We start from the raw sequence: 22,764 nt of genomic DNA, 5'->3' as shown, positions 1-22,764 counted from the left end.
GACTCACATAAGCATCCTTTCTTGGTTGAAAACAAGACAGGTATTTGAATTGTGTGGATACCTCAGATTTATATACAGTCGGTTAATAGACAAATTTCTGCAGCTATATGTTTGTGGCTATTGACTTGCATATGTTAGGGACTTGGATCTAACTAGGGATATATTTTAAATAGTGAAAATGAAAGCAGGTGCTGTTTCGTTTTGTATTACATAGATTACAGTTATGAAGAACTCCAGAGCCAAGATCCCCCAGGCTGACTGAGCTGTGCTTTGGGCAAGATTAGAGGAGGTGAGCAAAGGTGTCATTTTTGCAGCTGTGGATCCTGGAGCCAGAGTGTGTTGGATCATATATGTAGTGTGAATCAGAACTGCCCAAGAGCTACTTTAACCTATGGTGGCTTCCCACAATATCAAAATGGAGAATCAAACTGCATGCCCCCTTCTCCTGAGCACACACCAATACACAGAGTTCATGAGTGGGGAAATGCTAGGGTGGTACCTGAGGATATCCAGATTTAGGGTTGATTTGCAGTTCTGGAGAGTTGAGCTAGGATTATGTCCTATAAACACAGGGTTGTATTTTCTCATCCTTAAAGTTTGCAGCAGCAATATGACGAACTAATGTTTGTAATATTTTTACCTTTCTTTCACCTGAGACTGATTATTCGGGATTTTCTAACAACCAAAAATTTAGAGTTGTCTATGTGTCTTATTTTGAATACTTATAACACCACATAGTTGAAAGTGTAAGACAAAAACCACATTTATACAAATGTTTAGTAAATCGTAGAGCACAGTAAAACTGTCAAGATGTTATCTAGAGAGCCAAAACATGATACATCATCCTCTTGGTAAGAGAAGGTCCTGAAAAATATATTCTTTGCACATATTAAAAGATCACTGTCTTCTAGGCTGTTATCCAGATGATATAAGGAGGCATTTCTCCTATCCACAGTCTCATGTTTGCTTTCTATTTTCATATCTATGGGAGTGGAATCTGCTCTTCAGTATTCAGCCAATATCCCCCCTGCTGCTTCCGGCTGTGACTTAGGCCTGGGTTTCCATAACCTTTTTTTATTTGCAAATGATGCTGAACCACAATGAGTGCACTTGGCAATCTTGAGATTCCAGCATAATTCACTGTAAAAGGAGAATGGGAGAGTAACGGGATCTCTCAATTGTTCCTGTTTTCAGCCAATTTGCACCAACAGGCAGTAATCCTCATTTATCCTAAAATAAATGGATTCAGTATCCTCCACTGTGAATTTTTATAAAGGTAGGAAGCCCGCACTTTGATACTCAGAAGCTGAGATGCTTTTGGTTACTCCCAGTCTTCTAACCATAAGTACAGCTATATACTGGGTTTTTAAATGCATGCCGCTTTCTTTCATTGTCACTAAAAACTAAATTCTTCATACAGAAGTTCAGAACAAGTTTCAGTGAATCACTGTTGCTCTTTGTTAGTATCAAGAAGGAAGAATGAGTACTGAGTTGCAGATATACTCAAGACAGATTATAGCTTCCAAATTGCTGTCTCCAGCTGTCTTCCATTTACAGTCTATTTTGTTATTTACTATCTGTATGTTCTGAATGTTTTGTTCCCTTGCTTTAAATTTTAAACATGATGCAGATAGCTTACAGCATGATGTTTGATGCAAGGCTTTAAACTGACAATTTTGTTCTTTTTATATCTTTCCCATGTCTCTCTCTTTTCCCACCCATGTTTACCTTTGCAAATGTTTGTGACTGTTGTACTGATCAGTGAGAAAAGTTTTCCAAGGAAAAAGACAACTTTATTTGTGTGTATTAATATTTTAGAGTTTGGTTAACATATATTCCAGAAGCCATGAAGTTTGGCTGCTGTTTAGTCATGTTCTAAGCATAAACAGGAAACAATGCATCAACATTACAACATTTGGTGATGTCCAAAGTTACCTAATAGACCTGATCCTGATCTACCCATCACTAGACAGGTCAGAGTGATAGGAACAGAACCTTAAAATCACAGTGCTATAACTGGCAGTTATTAGTAAAACAGAGCTCTATGATGGGTCTAGTGAGATCTCACACAGTGGAGCTCTTAGTCGGTTCAGGATCTTCAGCTGAACTAATCCCTGGATCCCAAGAGCCCTTGTCTTGGGGGAAGTTTGGATCTGAATTCAGATCTAAATTTGTGAGAGTCCAATCCATCTCTAGTCAGAATTGTCCTTCCTGAAATGGCAAAACAACACATGATATTCCGTGTGGTCACAATGAACTCAGTGGGGCTTGGGAGCATCTCTGTGGAAGCAATTAGCATCCTCTATGGCTGAACCCATGCTGAGAAATGGAACGTAAAACAATCAAGCATCTCCAAATGTAGAGTTGTGTGGACATGGTTGGAAAATAAGATTGATGGGGTGGATTCTCTAGTTCACTATGTTTCACTCACACGTATGGCACAAAATGAAACCAAATCAGCTAGAGGGCAGCACTGAAGAACTCCCCCTGCATAGAAAAACTGGTGCCAACCTGGGAGAAATGGCTCTGCTGACTGCTGTGCTAGAACTTTCAGACGGGTGTCAGGGAGTGAACGTGGGACAGCAGACATGCTGTGGAGCATGCAGTTTTAATTTATGGTGGGGTGTGCTAGCCAACAGGAGTGGCTAAAAAGGGCAGTTGTGTGAGGGAGTTCAGAAAGGGAGCTTGATGCAGACCTAGATACATTTAATTCTTTAAACTTAAGGCCTAAACACACCTGTGATAAAACAAAACAACCAAGGAACAAGCTGCAGGACTAAAAAGAGAATTCAGGAAGAAGTCTAGCAAGGGAAGAGGGGCCATCTGGTTTATTGAACGCATTGCCGCTATATAGGATTACCTACTCTATGGGCAGGAGGTGCATGTGTGCATTCAGTGCAAGGAGCTCCTGGTTCTCAGAGACTGTTAACATATGTTAGAGACCAGAGTGGCTAAACTGGAGGAGCTAAGGGAGACTTAGAGGTACACAGATGAGATGCTCCAGGAAATAGTAGAATGGTCTCACCTCTAAGGGTGGTGGAAAGCCGACAAGTGTGGAGAAGTACATGGATTGGGCATACATAATTTCCATTAATACAACCTCCACAAAAATGTGTAACGCATTACAGTAACTTGGTGGAATGAGAATAATCAGTTGGACACAGTAATACCAGTGTACAAAATATATCAGAAGTATAGAACAGGTCATGCTTGTTTGGAGTGGCACGATACGTGAAAATAATTACATTTAACATCTCAATGGGATGGTGGGGAAACTACCACAGCATTTAATTGTAGAAAGGGGAACTACACAAAAATGAGGAACTTAAACAAATATTCAAAAGGTACAGACCCCAAAGTGAAAATTCTACCATCTGCATGGAATTTTTTTTCATGACACAACAACATAAGTTCAATTTAAAACTATGTCCCCAACTTAAAAAAAAAAAAAAACACAAACACAAACCCCACAAACCATAGAGAAACAAAAGTGTTCCACCCTGGCTAAACAAAGTAAAAGAAGCAGCCTTTAAAAAGTGAACGTTAAATCCTAGTAAGGAAAATAGAAAAGCACAAACTCTAGCAAATGAAGTGTAAAAATATAGTAAAAAAAAAGAATAATTAGTCAAAGACTCAAAAATAGCAAAAGGTTTTGTTTTTTAAGCATATATCAGAAGCAGAAAGCCTACTAAACAAACAATGGGGCCACTGGATGATTTAGATGCTAAAGAAGCATTCAAAAAGGATGAGGCCATTGCTGAGAAACTAAATGAATTATTTGAATCGGTCTTCATGGCTGGGGATTTCAGGGTGATTCCCAAACTTGAGCCATTCTTTTTTGGTGACAAATCTGAGGATGATAGGAGGTGGTTTTGGAATTAATTGATAAACTAATTAGAAATAAGTCACCAGAACCAGATAGCATTCACTAAAGAGTTCTGAAGGAACTCAAATGTGAATTACAGAACTACTAATTGTGGTTTAAAATTTAAATCAGCTTCTGGCAGATAGCTAATGTGATACCAGTTCTTTAAAAGAGTTCCAGAGGTGATTCTGGCAATTACAGGCCAGTAAGCCTGACTTCAGTTTCAATTCGTTTGTCTGTATTGAAGTACAGAACAAAACAGACATATAAATTAACAATTTGTTAGGGGGAAAGAGTTGACTTTTGTAAAAGGGAGATCTACTAGAATTTTTGACGGGCTCAACAAGCATGTGGACAAGGGAGATCCAGTGAATATAGTGTACTTAGATTTTCAGAAAGCCTTTGACAAGGTCTCTCACCAAAGTCTGTTAAGCAAAGTAAGCTATCATGGGATTTTGAACCAGCCTCTTATTTTAAAATAGATTTTGAAATAACAGGCTCGCTATTCTGATGTCCCTGTAACCGTCATTTCATGAGGGTTAAGGGACATTTTGGAATAGCGGTTTATGTCAAAATTTGGTGCTGTATAGACAACGCAAAATTTCAAAATAAGCTATTTTGAAATTAGATCAAAATAAGCTGCACAATTTGCATTGTTCAAATTGTGTATCTTATTTTGATCTACCGTGCAGTGTAGATGAACCCTCAGATTCCCTTTATATCTTCTGCACCTGAATCTACAATTATGGAAACATCTGTTACAATTCATTAAAACTGTGGGTTTTTTTCAAGTTAAAGTCTCAGGACAAACCTTTTGTACAAAAACTTGAGCAGATTTAAGGTTTCATATCAATGCCATACAAATCTTTTACAGAGGTCTAATGTGAATGTGGGTAAAAAAAGTACTTTGCAGACTGAAGTATTTGAAATTAATCAAAACCAAAATTCAAGTGACTCCACACTGGACAGGTTCACATACACAACAGTTCAGTTCAGCTCTCAAAAGGGAAGAAGATAGAGCTATCATGTTGAAGCACATAGAGAAAGTAGATTGTATAACACTATTTGTGAAACTAAACTTGCTGATAAAGAGGAGGACACAGATGAACCATAGTTCAAAATGCAGTGCACACTAAAAGGTTTTACACAAATCTTATTTATACTAGGGGTGATTAATGTGTGTCATAGTGTCTCCTGCTCCTTAGACCAGATGTAAAACAGCTGTGTGGAAGTCTCAAATAGCTCAGAAATGTGAAGCTCAGGATTTCTGCAGTTTAAATAAAAGTTTCAATTCACTAAGATCAGGGAAAATAGAGAAAAGATGAGGCTCAGCAGCTGCTTTAGTAATTGAACAAAAATAGCAACTGAAAAATCAGAGGCTCTTCTTTAATGTAATATCAGGGAGCAGAAAAATCAAATCAGCCTTTGTTAGCAACCTTGTAGTAACAAGGGCTTTTGGCCCATCACTTAGGTCAGTGGTTCCCAAACTTTTCGGCATCACGCCCCCCTTTTTGATTTTTGAGAAACCCTCATGCTCCCCCCCCAAAAAAATAAGCAGCAAAACTTGGGGTGGGATTGACGGGGAGTGTGTGTGTGGCTGGGTCGCCTTGTGCCCCCCCCCCCCCCGGAATTTCTTCACGTCCCCCCAGTTTGAGAATCCATGACTTAGGTGATCATATCAAGACATCAATTGTCTTGTGTCAGTAAACAGTAACCTCAGGTGAGTTTATATTATGTTGGGATACAGAGTAGATCACTTAAGTGCACACTTATCAGGAAAAGTGGACAGTGGCCTAAAGTTAAGCAACTAAATCTATATTGAGGCACATAAGCAAGTGGCTTGATGTACAGTGTTACTCAGAACCTCTGAATATAGATATTGGTATTTCTAGTGACTTTCTTTTGTTTTTATAGAACTAAGACATTTTAAACTCAGGGGTTTAAAGTTAAAGAAAGGAGGAGGGAAAGGCTGTTGGTTGCTGCTACTTACACCATGTTTCACAGAGCTGTTACCCTTGTGTTTTCCTTTCGTGACAGTAACGTGCACAACAATTAACAGCATATGTGCTATCAGGACACGCACTCATTAGGATTTCTAAACTTTTAGACCTCTGAGCTGTAAACAGGTATTGACTCATTCCTTGTCAGACCCCCACCTCTGAGAAAGATAGATCAGTAGTCTTGCTTTTTTTATTCTTATTGTGAATGGGGACTGGGTAAGAAGAGGTTGACTATTTCGATATTTAAGCTACTAGGACTGAATAGGAGAATCCCAAAAATCTATTTTCTAAACGGTTTATCTACTTTTTGTGAGCAATTTTTATTTATTTATTTATTTATTTATTTGCCTAGATGTAGACTTTAGAAACCATGATTATGAGCAGGGTGGATGAATCTCTATTTTCAGAGAACTAGGACCAGCTGGTGCTGCTGACTGGTATTTTTTTACTTTTTCTTTAGGGTGGTGATTTTGGAGTGGTGGGGGGGGGGAGAAAGAAACTAAGCACTAAAGAGAAGAAACAGAAGTTGTGACCAGAAAGACTCAGAATTGGTTACAGCAGCAGTCCACCAGCTGCCATCATAATGTGCATTGTGTACATTTGCATGGTGTAGGCTCTAATTCAGTTTTACAGTCAGAAAAGAATAGAAGGCAATCACCACAGCATCCAATACCAAACATGATAAATAACCTCTCGTTGGAATCTTGTATTTAACCCAGTCAAAAGATCTGGATTGGAAAGAAGCTGACGGGAGAGCCAGGACCAAACCTAAGAAACCACCCTCATATAATGGGGTGGGGAAAGAGGGAGAAAGAGAAAGGAAAGTATTTCTGGGTCGGTAACACTGACACAATATTTTTGTGTGTGTTAAACTTTTCTTCCAGTGAAGCTGAAAACTGCACCAGAGTGGGACTGAAGAAATAAAAATCAATCGCCCATTTTGTTGGGAACTGTGCCTAGTCAGAATGTCCTAATGTTCATAATTGTAACAATATTTCAGCTTAACATTGAGCTGAGAAATTAAAATATTCATTTAGGATAAAATTATCAAAATGGCACAAGTGATGCAGGAACTTAAAATCATTCAAAAGTAATTTCAGCACATTGGGGCTAGATTTTAAAAGACTTTTACGTTCACAAAGATGCAGATAGGCACCTAGGGATATTTTCAAAAGCATCTACAGATAAGTGTACCCTGACATGAAAAATTCCTGGCACAGTCTCAGAAGCAAGGTCAGCCAACTCATTTTGTGGGGCTAAAATTGGCAGTTCAGACGTTCAGGTTCTGGCTGGAGGTTGGGATCTGATACCCTTCCCTCTCATGAGGTCTCACAGCCTGAAAGACTAACTAGGATTTAATAGCCCCACAGCCTGAGCCTTGAGTCTGCTGATCTGGTCTTTACGTATGTAAATCTACACGTTAGTGATTTATAACTTTAGGTATCTGGGATTTAGACAGGCAGTTCTATGGTGTGGGGACCCAATAGTCAGCCATCTCTTAAGTGACAGAAGGAAGAAAGTTGATAAAATCTTTGCCAGGCCTAGCATACTTACCTCTACATATGATACAGAAGACTTCCTTGGTGTCATGAGCTTCCTCAATGCTCACTGAAGTCCATGGTATTTAATGTCACTCCACATGCAGGATTGAGCTCAGTATCAGAATAATACGGCTGTAAGATGGTGTTTAGAAAAATGTATTTTACCAGAGACACAATGGGAGATGGAAAGAAATTAGGCTATGTCTACACTACAAGAAAATATACTAATGAGGGACTCATTAGCATAACTCATGACATCATTAGCATATTTTCTGCTGTTTCTTTTTGCACAAAAAGCAGCAGTGTAGCTACTTCCATTTTGTGCAAACCCCCCCATTTAGATCCTATCCGGGACAGGCATAAGGATCTTGTGCAAAACGGGGGTGGGGGGAGAAGGATTGCTCAAAACAGAAGTGGCTACACTGCTGCTTTTTGCACAAAAACCCCATGCGCAAAAAGAAACAGTAGAAAATATGCTAATGATGTCGCGACTTAACTGGCAAAAACTGGCAGTGTAGACAAAGCCATAGAGTGCTAGAAAAACATGTATGTATTTATAAGCAATCTGCATGTATTATATAAAAAAGCATAGGCTAAAATGCATAACAGAACTGTTTTGTTAATGTACAGATGGCTACCACATGAGGTCATATGCAGTTACAATGCCATTTCTTAATCCTTTAAAAAAAATGAAATGCAAGTTTATCTTTAAGCTGAGAAAATAAGATGCATTTAACTGATCCCCTTTGCTTGTGAATTATTAAGTGGGCCCACGAAAGCTCATCATCTAATAAACCATCTTGTTAGTCTTTAAAGTGCTACATTGTCCTGCATTTTGCTTCAGGTACCCCAGACTAACACAGCTACATTTCTATCACTATTACTACACAGATACTGATAATGCTGAACCGGAAATTTATTGGTTCAGAGCAGGACCACTTATGGCTGGGGTGGCAAAGGGTTAGTGGCCCTGAGGTCTAACCATCTAAAAGGGTGTAGGGCTCCTGGCTGCCACCACTTCTACCACAGAAGTGGTAAGTGCCCTAGGCCCCTTAAATTGCCGCTTGAGTCCACATTGTGGGTAGCAGTGAAAGGCTGGCTGGGGAAGGCTAGTCACCATGCCTGCCCCTTTGCAGTGACCCAGAGCCACCCCACCCCCTCCCCTTCCCCACCTTGCCCAGGGTAAAATGAAAGTTATTGGCCACCCTGGCTCAGAGCCTGCAAAGTAATGTACTCAAGGAGTCCTGCAGCTGATATAGTTAGTAGGGCTCTGCAGGGGACCAATACGTGGACATGCCGCATTGTAGGCTAAGATCATATATTAGTCATTTTAAATGATTCCCGAGTCATTTCTGCCAACGTGTCAGTTTGTACCTTGTTTACAAGCAGGAAGGGCAAAGGGGGCAGCTGCCTTGGGGTCCAGCAATTCAAAAGGGCCTGGGGCTCCCAGCAGCTGCTTCTCCTGTGGTAGTGTCTGCCTGGAGCCCCGAGCCCTTTAAATCGCTACCGGATCATAACACAGCAGACTCTATGCAGCTGAGAGCTGGGGGTGGGGAAAGAGGTATGCTTTGGGAAGCGCTAAGGGCTGGGCTGTCACAGCCCTGCCCCTTCCAGGAGTGCAGAACCTTCCCCTCACACTTTGCCCAGGGGTCTGGCAAGTGTGCTGCTCTTCTTCCCCCCCTCCCCCTCCCACTTCCCTCCGGTTTTCAAGCAATTAATTTAAATCAAAATTCAAGCTGTATTTATTGAACTTATTGGTCATATACTACATTTCTGTGCTGACACTTAGAATCAAATACTCATGTTTATTTAAATTGTTTTCTGCAACTACTACTAAATATGCTACTTGGTGAGTTTTGCTACCATTCAATTTTTTCACTAGAATATGTGCAGAAATCTCACACTGAAGAGGTTTCAAATTCATTTAAAGCAAATTCCAATTAATGCATCTGGAAAACATGTTGAAATATTTGTCCATCTCTAGTTCTCATTCACTAGTATTAGTCCTATGTGGTAAATGAGATACTCCTCCTCTCCCCCACCCTCCCAACTTTGTTGTTTGAAATCCTTTGATTCTGAACTGCTTAGTATTACAGCATGGGCACAGCAAAATTTTCTCACTCATAGCAGAGCAGAGTATAACATATGGAAGAGCAGCATCAACAAACCAAATACTGTTTCTGAGTTCTACTCCCCACACACAGTTTTTTTTCTTGTGGGGTTATTGTGTAAAATGTTTGACATTTAGACTTTGTTTAAGTTACAATGACTACTGTATTTATTTTCCCTCTAAAAAAAAATCAAGATTAATTGATAGTCTTTCTCCATTTTAGCGTTCAGAGGACATTAAGATCGGGTAGGAGGGAATGTGTGTGTGTAACAAATTAATGTAATCATTGGATGGGTATAAGGGAGACATCTACTGGCTGAACATGGAGATATTTCTTGACCAGATTTATTCTCTTAGTATTATGAGTTCTCAGGTGTGTTTCATTCTGAAGTGTAGACATAGGACAGGAAACAATAACAGTTGGGAAATCCATTTGATCCAGTTAGGTTGCTAATTTTTCAAGAATTATGCTCTGTAGTAAGGAGAATACATGTAATAAAAATAGCATAAGAATGAAAACAATGTCACTTTTACTGACAAGTAACTGAATTGGCTAGCATCAGAGCTGATGACATGCTTTCCATTTTTTTTAGTGGTGTTGGGGAGTGTTAATCCTTTTATCAATTTAACTTACCACAATACTATACAATGTAAATAAACAATGTTATAAAAAAAGAGAAAATGCTACTTAATTAGTGTAGGTAGACAAATATGCCAGAAAATAGGCTATAATTAAAAAGGCAAGAAACAATATTATAGTGGCAGATAGCTAATTATCTTTCAGAGTGAATAACTGCAGTTAGTGGGAATGCAGAATTTTCATTCAGTGGAAAAATTAAACCATTTAAACAATGCTGTTCAAATTGAAACAAAAATATCCTGAAATTTCATAATTTCCTACAGAACAAATATTTTGTAAGTTTTAAGTTTAGAACATCTGAAAAGTTTCAGTAATGTTGAATAGCTTTGTTCTGATGTCAGATATTAACATTTTAATATGTATTTATAATATAAGTCAAACAAAACCAGTTGACAAACATTTTTACATTATCAAAAGTTTAAGTGATTCTTGCAATCAAGAGTTTTAGTTGATATTAACATGTTCCCATGAAACAATTTTGATGAAACTGCAATTTCTGATAGGAAACTATTTTAACCAGGTATAGACATAAGTTTAAGGACTTCTTTTGAGAGATTGTTTTTTCACTTCCATTACTAATTTGGCTTAGATAGTTGTAAGATCTTTGGGGGTAAGCACCTATCTTCTGTATGCAACAGCTCTGGAAGCACAGGTTTTCATGATATAAACTCAATAGTCCATGTATTTATAAGTGCTTTAGAACAGTGGCCCCCAACCTTTTGAGGTTGTTGGGCGCCAGGGGGCGTGGCTGTTCGCCCGCCGGGTGCCAGGGGGCGGGGACACTTGCGCACCCGGGGGCGGCCCCCCCGATAGCCGCTTGCCCAGGGCCGGGGGCCTCCCATAGCCATGCGCCCGGGGCCGGTGCCCCCCCCCCCCGCAACCACCCCACAAGCGCCGCGGGCCCGGGGCCTGGGCTTCCCCCTCCCCCCTACAAGCGCCGCGCGCCTGGGGCCGGGGCTTCCCCCTCCCCCCTGCAAGCGCCGCGCGCCCGGGGCCGACGCTCCCCGCAAGCGCCGCGCCATGTGCCCGGGGCCAGGCCAGCTCCGAGCACCTGACAGGCGCATGCAAGTGCCCCCACGGGCGCCATGGCGCCCACGGGCACCGTGTTGGGGACCACGGCTTTAGAATGTGCACCACATGTTTCACTAATGAATAAGCCATGGCCATGGCCGCCTCTCTTTCATAATTATAAAATGAGATCTATACAAAAAGGTGATTGGCACATTAGACATACCAGTTATTTGAATACATCAAAATTTGCCATTTAATGTTTGCCAAAAATATCTAGTGTAGTTTTGTGGTATTCGGTAATCTCTGTAGCTGATTGGAGAGTATTCATTGTCTATATTAAACATATAATAACTTTATTAATGGAATAACTTGAATGTTTTTGCTACTCATTAAAAAGCTCTGATAAAGAAACAAGTTGCCAAACAAATCAGATAATCCACATTTCAAAAGCCTGATCTACTTCTACAGTTTGTAGCCTTACATTGTTTGTTTCTAATAGTGGCCACAACATATGCGCTCGCTCTCGCTCTCTCTCTCTCTCGCTCTCTCTCTCTCTCTCCTGGTTTCAAATAGCTACCTTTAGTATAATTATAATATATATAAATGAATAAAAACTGATGATAAACAACTGTAAATTTAAATGCCAGAGGTAAAATTACCTCTAAAATCATTTCCATGGGACTGTACCCCTTCTATGTGAAAGCAGCATAGAGAGAGCTGTTTAAGTTGCTACATTAATGCAATTTGGAAGAAAGTTTCTGATCCACAAATAAAATAGTTTGAAAATGGGTTTTGAATCCTAAGAGGTTCTCTCATTTTCATGGAGTGTTAAAAAAGCCTCATTGATTATATTTATAGAGGTGGCTTATGCCCTTGACCAAACTCCCATAAGGATATAAGCGCCTAGGTAAATTTCCCACAACAAAATTTTCATAGTTAAAACATGACTCTCCCATAACTCTGCATGCTCCCAGCAAGGGCTTGCATTCTCTTCCGTCTCCCTCTCCATGACCACTCACTCCCCCCACCATGGAGTGGGGAATTCTGTCATCCTGCTGCACCAGAGATTTTGGTACTATAGCAGCAAAAGGAGCAGAATGTGGGCCACTGGGCAGCCACTCTGGCACTATTGTACCATCCCCAGCCCTAACTGGTGGGAGTGCTGTACAGATGCTGCATGGAAGGGCTGGGGTGGTACAGCTATGCTTGAGGAGCTGAATGTTTGAGGCCACCTGGTAGTCTCAGTTTTCTGCTCCTCCTGAGTCTTTCCTGTGCACTGTACAAAATTTTCATATTTAAAACATGACTCCTCCCATAACTCTGCACACTCCCAGCAAGGGCTTGCATTCTCTTCCTTCTCCCTCCCCATGACCACTCACTCCCCCCACTGTGGAGTGGGGAATTCTATAAATATTTGGTGGGTACGGCCAGTTGGGGAATAGGCCACTTTTAGTGCCTGGAAAGCTATCCTAGTCAGAGCAAACCATTTGGTCCTTTGTACAACTGTATTAGCCCTGGTGTTTGCTCCATCTGAATACTTCTCTGTGGTGTGAGGGGGCAACCACCACACTCAGGTGTTCAACATGGAGTTAACGTCAGCCACTCATATACAAACGACTGCTTAAGTTAAGCACCACCCTCCAGTTTGCTGTACCAGCCCACCAATGAGATGCCATTACTTGTAAGTTTTCTAGGAGAGCTGTGGCAGATGAACCCAACCCTAGACAATTGTGGTTGACTGATGTGCTATTCCCAGACAGTCAACAACATGTTCCAACAACTTAAAGCATCTGCTCTTATTCAAGAGAGGAATCCTGTTTCTCCAGACTGGAGTGTGACACCATAGTTGATCTCTTAACATCCCTTTGCTGCAGCAGCCATATACTTCTGGATAAGCATGCTATTGGCTTTTTACCATGCAGATGACCATCACCACTAGGGAGCCGAATACTGTCTCTGCAGAGAGCAACAACTGGGGAAAGCCATATGTGGAAATTCAAGAGTCCACCACTGTATCTACATCCTTGTTTACTTGAGCATAGATCTTGATTCAGGCTCAAGAAGCTAGTTCATCTTGTTGAGAAATAGCATGGGGAGGAAACCAGGCCAAACTGTGCAAGCATTACAGACAACAACTCACATGGTGAAGGAGCACTCAATCTGACACCTGGAGGGTGATTCCCAGTGTCTAACCTGCATTAACACGGGACCTGTTCTCTGGTGAAAGAGCCAATAAATCTACATATGAGCAAGAGAGAAGTCAGAAAAGGAAACACATAGCGTCTCTGAGCAGTGGACTGTACTTTCTTCTGAAGAAAGCACTAATCGTTTCAGTATGATTTGGTAGAACGTGGTGTCAGTGTCCCACGATTGCTTTAAAAGACAACATTTATGGAGGGTACAGTATTAACTAAAATGTGGAATATTTTATTCTTTAGAGACTATCTAGAACTTCATATCCTTTGAGACTATATCTACAGTCACAGCAATGAGTGAAGTATGTGTACCACGAGCTCCCTAATATGGTTATAAATAGCAGCATGGATAGTGACACGTTGCCTAGGTGAATAAAAAGACACATTACAGTGAAGTACCCTACACACAGCAAGTATCCTTCACAGGTCTCTACATGCCCTACACACAGCAAGTATCCTTCACAGGTCTCCACATGCCCAAGTAGTACCACCTCTGTCTACATTTTTAGCAGTATAGTGTCCCCACTTCCCCTCAGTGACCACAGTGGCACTAGGTACCTGTGCAGTGAAGTCTTTCACACTGCCTCATGTAACTACACACTGCAATGGGGATGCAGCCCAATTGTCTCATGTCTCTATCTACTACAAAGGCTGTCAATGTAGACCATGACATCCAACTTCTGCTCAGACTAGAACATCAGTGTCCAAGCTCAACTTTTTCTGTTCATTGGCTTCTCAGATGGAAAAGTGGCTGTGCAGACAGGTGTTGGGCCATTTTGCCTAAAACATTAGGAGCCTCCATCCTGTATAAAAATTGGGTGTGTTAAATAACCAAGAGGACCAAGATGACTTGATTAGAATCTATATAAATGGACATGGAGAACAAATAATCAATGAACTCTTCAGTTTGACAGATATTTATTTAAAATATTTTTACCCCACCTCTTTAAAATATTCAAGACGGCTTACAATTAAAAAAAATACTATATATATATATATATAAAGTAAAATACAGGACCCCAAAGGGGGGGGGGGGATAAAACCTGCTAACACACCTCAAGAAGAGGGACACACGCATAGAACTAAACACCAATAAAAGCACAGGTAAAAAGGGTGACCTTTCACTCGTGCCAAAACAATCTCATGCCAGGCAAATGTCATGGGGGAAGAGAATTCCATAGCCAAGAGTCAAAGGCTAAGAAGGCCCTGCTCCATGTACATGTCAGCCATATCTCCGTAAGTGGAGGAACACGGAATAGAGACTCCCCAGCCCCAGGCAAGTTCATATAGGAGGAAATGGCCCTTCAAATACCCTGGTCCCAACTCATTCAAGGCTTTATAAGTCATAACCAAGACCTTGAATTGTGCCTGGAAAAATACCAGAGGCCAGTGCAGCTGCCGGAGCACCAGCATAACGTGATCCGTATAATGAGTATTAGTTAAAACTCAAGCAGCCACATTCTGGACCAGTTGAAGCTTCCAAAGACTCTTCAAAAGGCAGCCCCACATAGAGCACATTATAATAAAGGCATAACAATCCAATGGGTAGAAGTCGAAGCGAGAAATTCAGGCCAGATAAGGTGCATTTAAAAAAAAAAATAATAATAATTCATCACATGAACAATTTACCAGCTGTCATGCTGGATTCTCCAGCACTGACTTTTTAAATCAAGATTGGTTGGTTTGTTTCTTTTTCTCCTAAAGGAAATAAGGAATTATTTTGGGGAAGATCTATAGCCTGTGTTTTGCATGGGACCAGACTAGATAATCACAATGATCCTTTCTGTTTTTGAAATCTACATTGACACATATTTGGGTTTATTTATTATACTCTGGTGTAGTCCATTATCTAAAAATCAGCAACTTTCACATTAAATGGATGCAATAAGTACATCATGCTCTGTAACTTGAACAGTATTTAAGATATTTTTAGCTTGTAAAGAATTGTGTTCTGGAGTGTAAATTGCACAGTGCACATTTATCAGTACTAATATATCCTTTAAACTTTATTGAAACTCATTTTGGACCATTAACAATGCAAAGAAAAGCTTGGTCTGAGGAAAGGTAAAGGATAGATGGACTGTCCTTTAATCCACCTAACAAAGTTATGCAGTACCATGGACAGGCTGTTCAACGTTTTCCTATTTTGCCAGTTCCTTTTCTACCTGGAAGAGGTAGTTAATAAATGAGAACCCTCTCATAAAAAACCACACAGTAGATGGTATGGGAGCCCACAGGAGATGTGACTGCTTAGAGCTCATCTGACCTAAATAAACATCAGTGGTATCAAAACTCCAGATGGTGGCAGAGTCATAAGGTTATGCCTTCATAAAGCAATTCTCTGGTTAGATTACATACAGTCATGAAAAGGTCATTTCTACATATAAAGAGATTGGTTTGCTTTCCCCTCCAATGGTAGCATATTGTTAATAAAACACTACGTAACATTTATTATAGCAGGATATACTGAGGGTCATATTCCATAATATTTTATGGCTAGCCTACTATTCTTATTCACTCCCAACATTTTCACCATTGAGTATGAAATTTTGCCTATCAAAAGGTGATTTCTCCATGCACTCCCAATTTCATGGGGGAAATAAAACCTGTTTCAGCCATAAACCTAAGAGTGAGAATGTACACACTTTTGGGGAGGAAGGGCAATCCCCAATATTAATAAATTTTGTACCACTTCCTCCTTTTTCTGAAAAAAAAAAAAAGAACAAAAAATGATCAACCAGCCCAACAGCATTTGGGAGAGGTAAACAGTAGCATTTTGTCATTAAAAACAGATCTTTTTGTAGAAGTACCTGTGGATATACCAATGAGTATGTTTTTGAATTTGTACAGGTAAGCAATTTAAAAAACATCATGATGTGTGTTTAAGTAGCTCACAGGTAAGACATGTGCTTAGTAGCCTGTTGAATAGGGGTATATAGAAAAGATTTTCCAAGGCTCACACAGAAGTTAGGGACCAAACTCCCACTGACTTTTAATATCAGTTAAATATGTGGATAAGTGTTTGCATGTTTAGACACTAATTATGCCATGAAAAGTATGGGGAAGCAGGATCTAGGGCCTGAAGCAAAAGCTCTATATGTCTTCCATAACATATTTCCGTCCACACAAGAGCTTTGTATTAAAAAAAAAAAAAAAAGTTATCCATATCTCTTTCCACTCACTATTCCTTAGTGTTTTCCCCAGTGTTGCCGGATTAAAGAGGTTCAAGTGTAGTTCCAAACTGCACAACTGAACATAGATGCCCAAGAGAATCGACCATATTGTTAGAAATTTTCTGAGTACTTTATCTGAATTTTCTCCTTCTCAATTTCCTCCAGTCATGCTATTAGATTTCCACGCATAGTTCCTCCCATTAGTCCAGGAATCTGTAACTCACAGTCCACAGACCATCTGTAAAAATGCTCTGGCCATAATCTGGTGTGTTTGTCCCTGTCTCCCAACTCCCTCTCCTTCCCACCACCACCCTGCACTCCAAGGGATGTAGCCTCAGGGACTACTAGATGGGGAGGCCTGAAGCAGGGAAGCAGAGCGAGTGAGCTCACTGAGTGAGCAACTGCAACTGCAATGCATGCAAGGGCCAACCACTGCTAACACCCCGCAGCAGCCCTCCCCACAGGAGATGGGGTGCAATGGGAGGGAGAGGGTGGGGAAGGCCTAGTGCCTGGGGGATGGGGACTGATACACACATGCAGGCAGCAGGGACTCCTGGGCCAGATTACAAAAATGCTCTGCCTGTAGATGGCCTATTAGTCAGAGTTTGAGACCCCTGCCTTAGTTTGTGATAATTTAGCTTTCCTATTCTTTATACAGCTCTGCCAAGTGTTTCAATGATGACCCACAACATCCTAATCTAGCTAGGTGAATTCCAAAAATTGAAATGACTCGTTAGATGATGGTTCGATATTATGAACTTATAGCTTCCCTAAAATAGAGTAAACACCAAACACTTCATTGATAACTTATTTATGGTTGAGGTTCCTAGCTGCTACCCATAATACAAGTAATAATGATAACAGATCGGACCCATAAGTTATTACTGTGCCAGGTGCTGTATAAGCACAGAACAAGAGAGACAATATTTCCTCCAAACAGGCTTGCAGTCTAAGTGAAATACAAGAGAGAACAAAGAACAACGGATGGGCAGATGCAAGAACACAGGGAAACACTGAGATAATATGGATCAGCACAACAAGCTGTGATCACAGTTCACCAGAAACCTCATTGTTGTCCAGATTTGTGAGACATCACAACAGAGATTTAAGGAAAGGTTTGAAGAACAGTGAAGAGACTTTGTGAATGTTTGCTGGGAACTCTTCCCAAGTATGAAGGGCAGCAGAGGAGAAAGAACAAAGGCATCTGTTCAAAAATTTAAACTACTCAGCGATGAAAACTGACACCAGTGACTAATTAATTAGTCAGGAGCAGGGCAAGATGGGATTTGTGAAGGCCAGAGATACTGTAGTAATCAAGATGCAACTTTGAGAGCCTGGACATGAATCGTAGCTGCATGAATGGATAGGAAACCTGTATTTAAGAAATATTAGGCAGAAAGAATTGGCAAGATTGCATTTCACCAGCACCTATGATTGCTACCTTTTAATGGTTTTTGTTGTTTTCCCCCCTTCATTTCTTCCTGCTTCTGTCTGCTAGCAATATTAGAGAGACACACACAAAGAGTGCAGAATAGAAACCAGTATAAAAATGCACAACAGCATTCAGAGTGGCCTTAACTCTGCCTTTAATGGATTTTTTTTACACCTTTAATTGCATGCTTTGGAACAAGTGCCAGACTGCTGTGCACATTTGGGTTAAATTAAGAGTAGCCTAACTGCACATATTCAGGAAATATTGTGCGTCTTTTTATTGGTTGCAACATACCAGAGCAGGCTCAGGTTAATAGCAAATAGCATGAGGGGGAACAGGAAATTAAAAGCTTTTGTTGCTATAGAAATAATATTCAACTCTTACCTATTTAAAAAATGGCACATAAGTCCTTTATTTCCTTTGGCAAGAGAAAACAAAACCTCTTTATTTCTGCATAGAGCAGGAATTTATCCATGCATTTCTACTGACACTTCTCTCTGCAGGAAAGCTCACATTACACAAATGATGCAGAAAGCCCAAGTTAAACTTTTCATCCAATTTTATTTATGTGATGCAGAAACATTTACTGTGGCTGTCAAGCAAGCAAAGTTTAAAAACAAGGTGAAAAAAGCCATATTCCTTTTGGTAAATTACAACATAAGCTATAAATTAGCCTATGCTTTTTACAGACATGCCTCTTCCCACTTGATGGCTCCGATGCTTCAATCTCTGAAGGCATTTAGAAAATAAATTACAAAAATGCTATCCAGCACAGATACCAGAACTAAAGTATCAGTGCTAATTTTTACTCTTTACCTTATGAAATATATAGTACAAATATGCGTAAAAAAATCAATATCTATATTAGTTACCATAAAATGGTATCCAAGATACCATAGCTATTTCATTTTCCTATTCTAAATATAGGGAAGGGTGTTTCAAATTTAACATTGTCATAACAGTGGACAAATTTTGACTTTTGAAATGGAATCCATTGAGAAAGTATGTGTAGTCAAAGCAAAAAAAAAAAAATGTATCAGACAGTGCATAATGTGCACAGATAGTGTTTTCCTTTTGTTTGAGAGTGGTAAGAGAGGTGGCAATATATGGTTCTATAATATTTAACTCTGAAACAAAATGGGCCTGACTACAATTAACCTACCCTAGTGAAAAAGTCACGAGCAATTCCACTGAAGTCAATTGAAGTTTACAGGTGCACAGCTAGCATAGTATAATATAATATAGCCTAGGCTACCTTTTTGCTTAGTAGAATCTTCCCTAGATTATAACTAATGCAAGAATATAAACAGTATTTCTTCTAGATTCCAGAGACTTATCTGACTGCAGGTCTTAATTTAATTGCCAGAAGGTGCAGTGGTACAATTTAAATACCTATTACCCATGAAGTTTTAATGCAGCTGTTTGTCTTTGACTCTTTATATCAACAATACCAAAACTCTTTATATCAGTAATATCAAGGGTTTGTAATAAATAGAGCTAGTCAGAAGTTTCCAGATGAAATTATTTTCTATCAGAAAGTGCAGAGTATTTTAGAACGAAGGTTTCAATACTGTATACTTTGTGGGGACCGGATCCAGAGTGGCCTAAAAGTGGGGTCAAATAGAATGCTGTTTGTCCCTGTGTTACTCTTCCTGCAGGCCCGTGCAGTGAGGAACATCCTCTTTAAGTGGGATGATTTAGATGGGGAAATATGGCCAGAAGTAACTACTAACAGGACTTCAGTGGAGCAGTGATGTCAGGGAGAGTGTGGCGGGGTAGCCCCGCCCCTCCCGGAAGCCGCCGGGACGCCGCGTTCGCGGGGAGGAGGATCCCTCCCCCACGCGGCTGGCAGAGTCGTCTGTTGTCCCCGAGCGGGGGGGCCGGCGCACTGGCCAGGTGACGAGCCGGGGCCGGCAAGCGGCAGCGGCAGAGGGCGGGGGAAGGAGGAGGCGGGGGAGGTGACGTCACAGGGAGGCCGGCCCGAGAGGGGGCCGGTGGATGACGAAGGGACTGACGTCATCTGCCTGCAACCAGCTGGTAATTCAAAAGGCTGCACCGACCCAGCAAGAAGGGAGGACGCCGAGGAGACGGACCTCCCCTGGGAGCGAGCGCACGGACCCAGGTATTGGCGACCCTGGGCCGGACCAGGGCAGGAGCCTGGGGGCGGGACGTGCTGACGTGGGGGAAGAAGTGGCTCAGGGCGGGGACGTGGACCCAGAGAGCAGGGGAGTTTAGGGGTCTCAACCCCCCCTGCTAGGTGGGGAATCTTTCCCTGACCTTAGGGCCCTGGGCTGGGGTCCGGAGCGAGGGCAGGCCCGGACCCCCTTCCCCCAACCGCCTAACGGAACCAAGCGAAGCCGGCCACTTTGAGGCGCTAACGACGGAGAAACTGAGGGGGGCGGACGTAAGCCCCTCCGCACAAGAGGGAAACCCCTACAGAGAGGAAGCAGTAAGAAGAACGACCGGTTGCTGGAAGAGCACAGGGCTTTTGTATGAGGTACCTGGCTTGCCACTGATCCCCAGAAGTCTGGAAAAATCTCACATTCTCTGTGGAGTCAGGTTCCACAGCCCTTTCTGTAAGGAACTAGCTCAATAGTAGGATCAGCGAAAACTCCGTGGGGGTAACTAGACAGAAATTTATTTCCCCTAAGCTGCCTCCCATGAGGCTTCCCTGTGGCATGAGGTGACCTTGTATGTAGCTCACATCTCTTTTGAAATTTCTACTTCCCAGACTCCTGATTTTCTTATCACTTCAATAAGAAATACCAGTGCAGAAATACAGAGATATCTTAAAGCTGAAAAAATATCAACTTAAAATGTTGGATAAAGTTCCCATCGGCTTCAATGAAACCAGGATTTTACATTATCTCACCACCACTTTTCTTTAAGAATTTATATTCTTGAAAAGTCAATATTTCTCTGAGTGTCGAAGTCAGCTATTAAAATTCTGGCAAGTGTGATTCAGTGCCTGATTTAGTCAGATCTAAGATATTAGATAAGAATAATATGAGATTTATAGACAGGGAGTCTTGATCTTTTGTGTTTTAGGTGCTTTGAAACTATGAATCTTACCCTTAAGTTTAATACTTTCTGGTTGGAGCAAGAACATCTTTTTTTATTAAATAGGACTATAGCTCTCTCCCCCACCCCCGCCCCAGCTCAGTACATATTGTATAATTTACACAGCTCCATTTCATTTTTAACAGTCCTAATTTGACTTTTATCAGTATTTCCTAAGAAAGCTATCTAGTTATTTTTGGAGCACAAACATTTGTTTGGTGCTTGACCTGCAGAAGTCTACTGTATCCTACCTTATTAGAGAGTGCATTTAGCAAACGTTAACGTATCAGATCTAAAAACTCCACAGATCATTACAATCTAAACTAGGACTCTACCAAGTGAATCTGAATATTGCAACATTTTAGGAAGATAAACATTTCACCATACAAGCCTAACTTTAGACCAAACAAACAGATGAAATGGATTTTTTTTAAAAAAATAACAGAAGATGAGTAACTTGCATAAGTATATAGAATACAACTTAAGAACCCCAAGCGTCCCCAAGTCAGCTGCTGCTGAAACTGACCAGTGGCTGACTACAGAAAGCCTCTGCCCCAGGCTTCCTGGAATCAGCCGCTGATCAGTTTCAGCAGCAGCTGACCTGGAGACGCTTGGGGTTCTTAAGTTGATTCTGTATGTAAGTCGGAACTGGCGGTCAGTTTCAGCAGCGGCTGAATCTGGACGTCAGTTCCGACTTACATACAGATTCAACTTAAAAACAAACCTACAGTCCCTATCTTGTAAGTAACCCGGGGACTGCCTGTAGTTATAGGACATTGTCTTTTTATGCAGATAATTTACAGAATTAAATACCGCTTAGTGTGGCAAACAGTTTGTACCATCATTGCAATATTAGTGACCTTCTGTATCACTTATTGCCAAGGACCTTGGAAAATCTTAAATGAAAATGACCACACAATGCCCGTAATCTTAGCACCTTTACCTGTTTTCTGTTTAAAAATGTATTTGAAAGCCTCTGTTGCAAACATAGAGTGATTATAGGAAAGTTTTTTTTTTTTTAAACAAAAAAAGCATTAAAGTATGACTGAAAAAGACCCCATCCCCAAACATGGTAATTTGCCTGAAGGGAATTATATTCAGTTGGAGAGAAATTTACTGAAAATTATATACACACTGAAGACATTTATTCTGAAAAATATTGAAAAACAAAAATCCCGAATTAAAGATTTCTCTCAACTTTTTGTACAAACAGGAATTGCAACTCTCTTATGGTTCAGACCGCTTTGTTTGGGCAGACAAACAGCAACTAGCTGCTGATTTGTATCACCAATATTTCAACTCCAATGCTCAGCAGAGACCTTTTAAAATTGCTAACATTATCAAGTATGGAAATCAAAGAGGGCAGGAGGAAGGCTCAGCTAGCTAGAGTTGCAGAACATCAGCAGGTGCCTTTGCTCACATTGTTTTACTAGCACGATTACCAGTGGATCTAATTCTGATCTTTCACCATATTAATGCTGAGTGCACAGTAAAGCCCAGCAATAAGAACACATTCGCACACTCTTGGTTTGGCTTTGCTAACCAGAATAAGAAAACTCCCCAATTGCTGGTGTTCTGGATTTAACCAATTTAACCATGCCCGGAGAGGAGCATTCATCTCCTACATTCAGGCAGAAGCAGCAAAAGAGCATGCAGCCTTACCCTACTTTTAATATTGTCTCCCATTCAACAAGTTTCTGGAATATTGGCAACCTTTGTTTCCTGCTTAGAAAGCTA

General features: G+C 40.8%; 2 long non-coding RNA genes across 2 annotated transcripts in view; both read right to left on the bottom strand.

Moving 5' to 3' along the window:
* LOC142829588 (uncharacterized) overlaps positions 1 to 22,764 on the bottom strand; it is a 187,211-nt gene that overhangs the window by 118,617 nt on the left and 45,830 nt on the right. The gene's annotated exons all lie outside the window — the stretch shown is intronic.
* On the bottom strand, positions 1,812 to 8,904 carry LOC142829421 (uncharacterized). The gene is made up of 3 exons (XR_012903821.2): positions 8,781 to 8,904; positions 7,420 to 7,538; positions 1,812 to 2,211 (listed from the first exon to the last, which is right to left on the bottom strand). It is a non-coding gene; the product is annotated as an uncharacterized LOC142829421 (long non-coding RNA).

Source organism: Pelodiscus sinensis, chromosome 4 (assembly GCF_052426305.1).
Source record: "Pelodiscus sinensis isolate ZL-2025 chromosome 4, ASM5242630v1, whole genome shotgun sequence".
NCBI classification, from domain to species: Eukaryota; Metazoa; Chordata; order Testudines; family Trionychidae; genus Pelodiscus; species Pelodiscus sinensis.
This window is presented reverse-complemented; position numbering and strand designations above follow the sequence as displayed.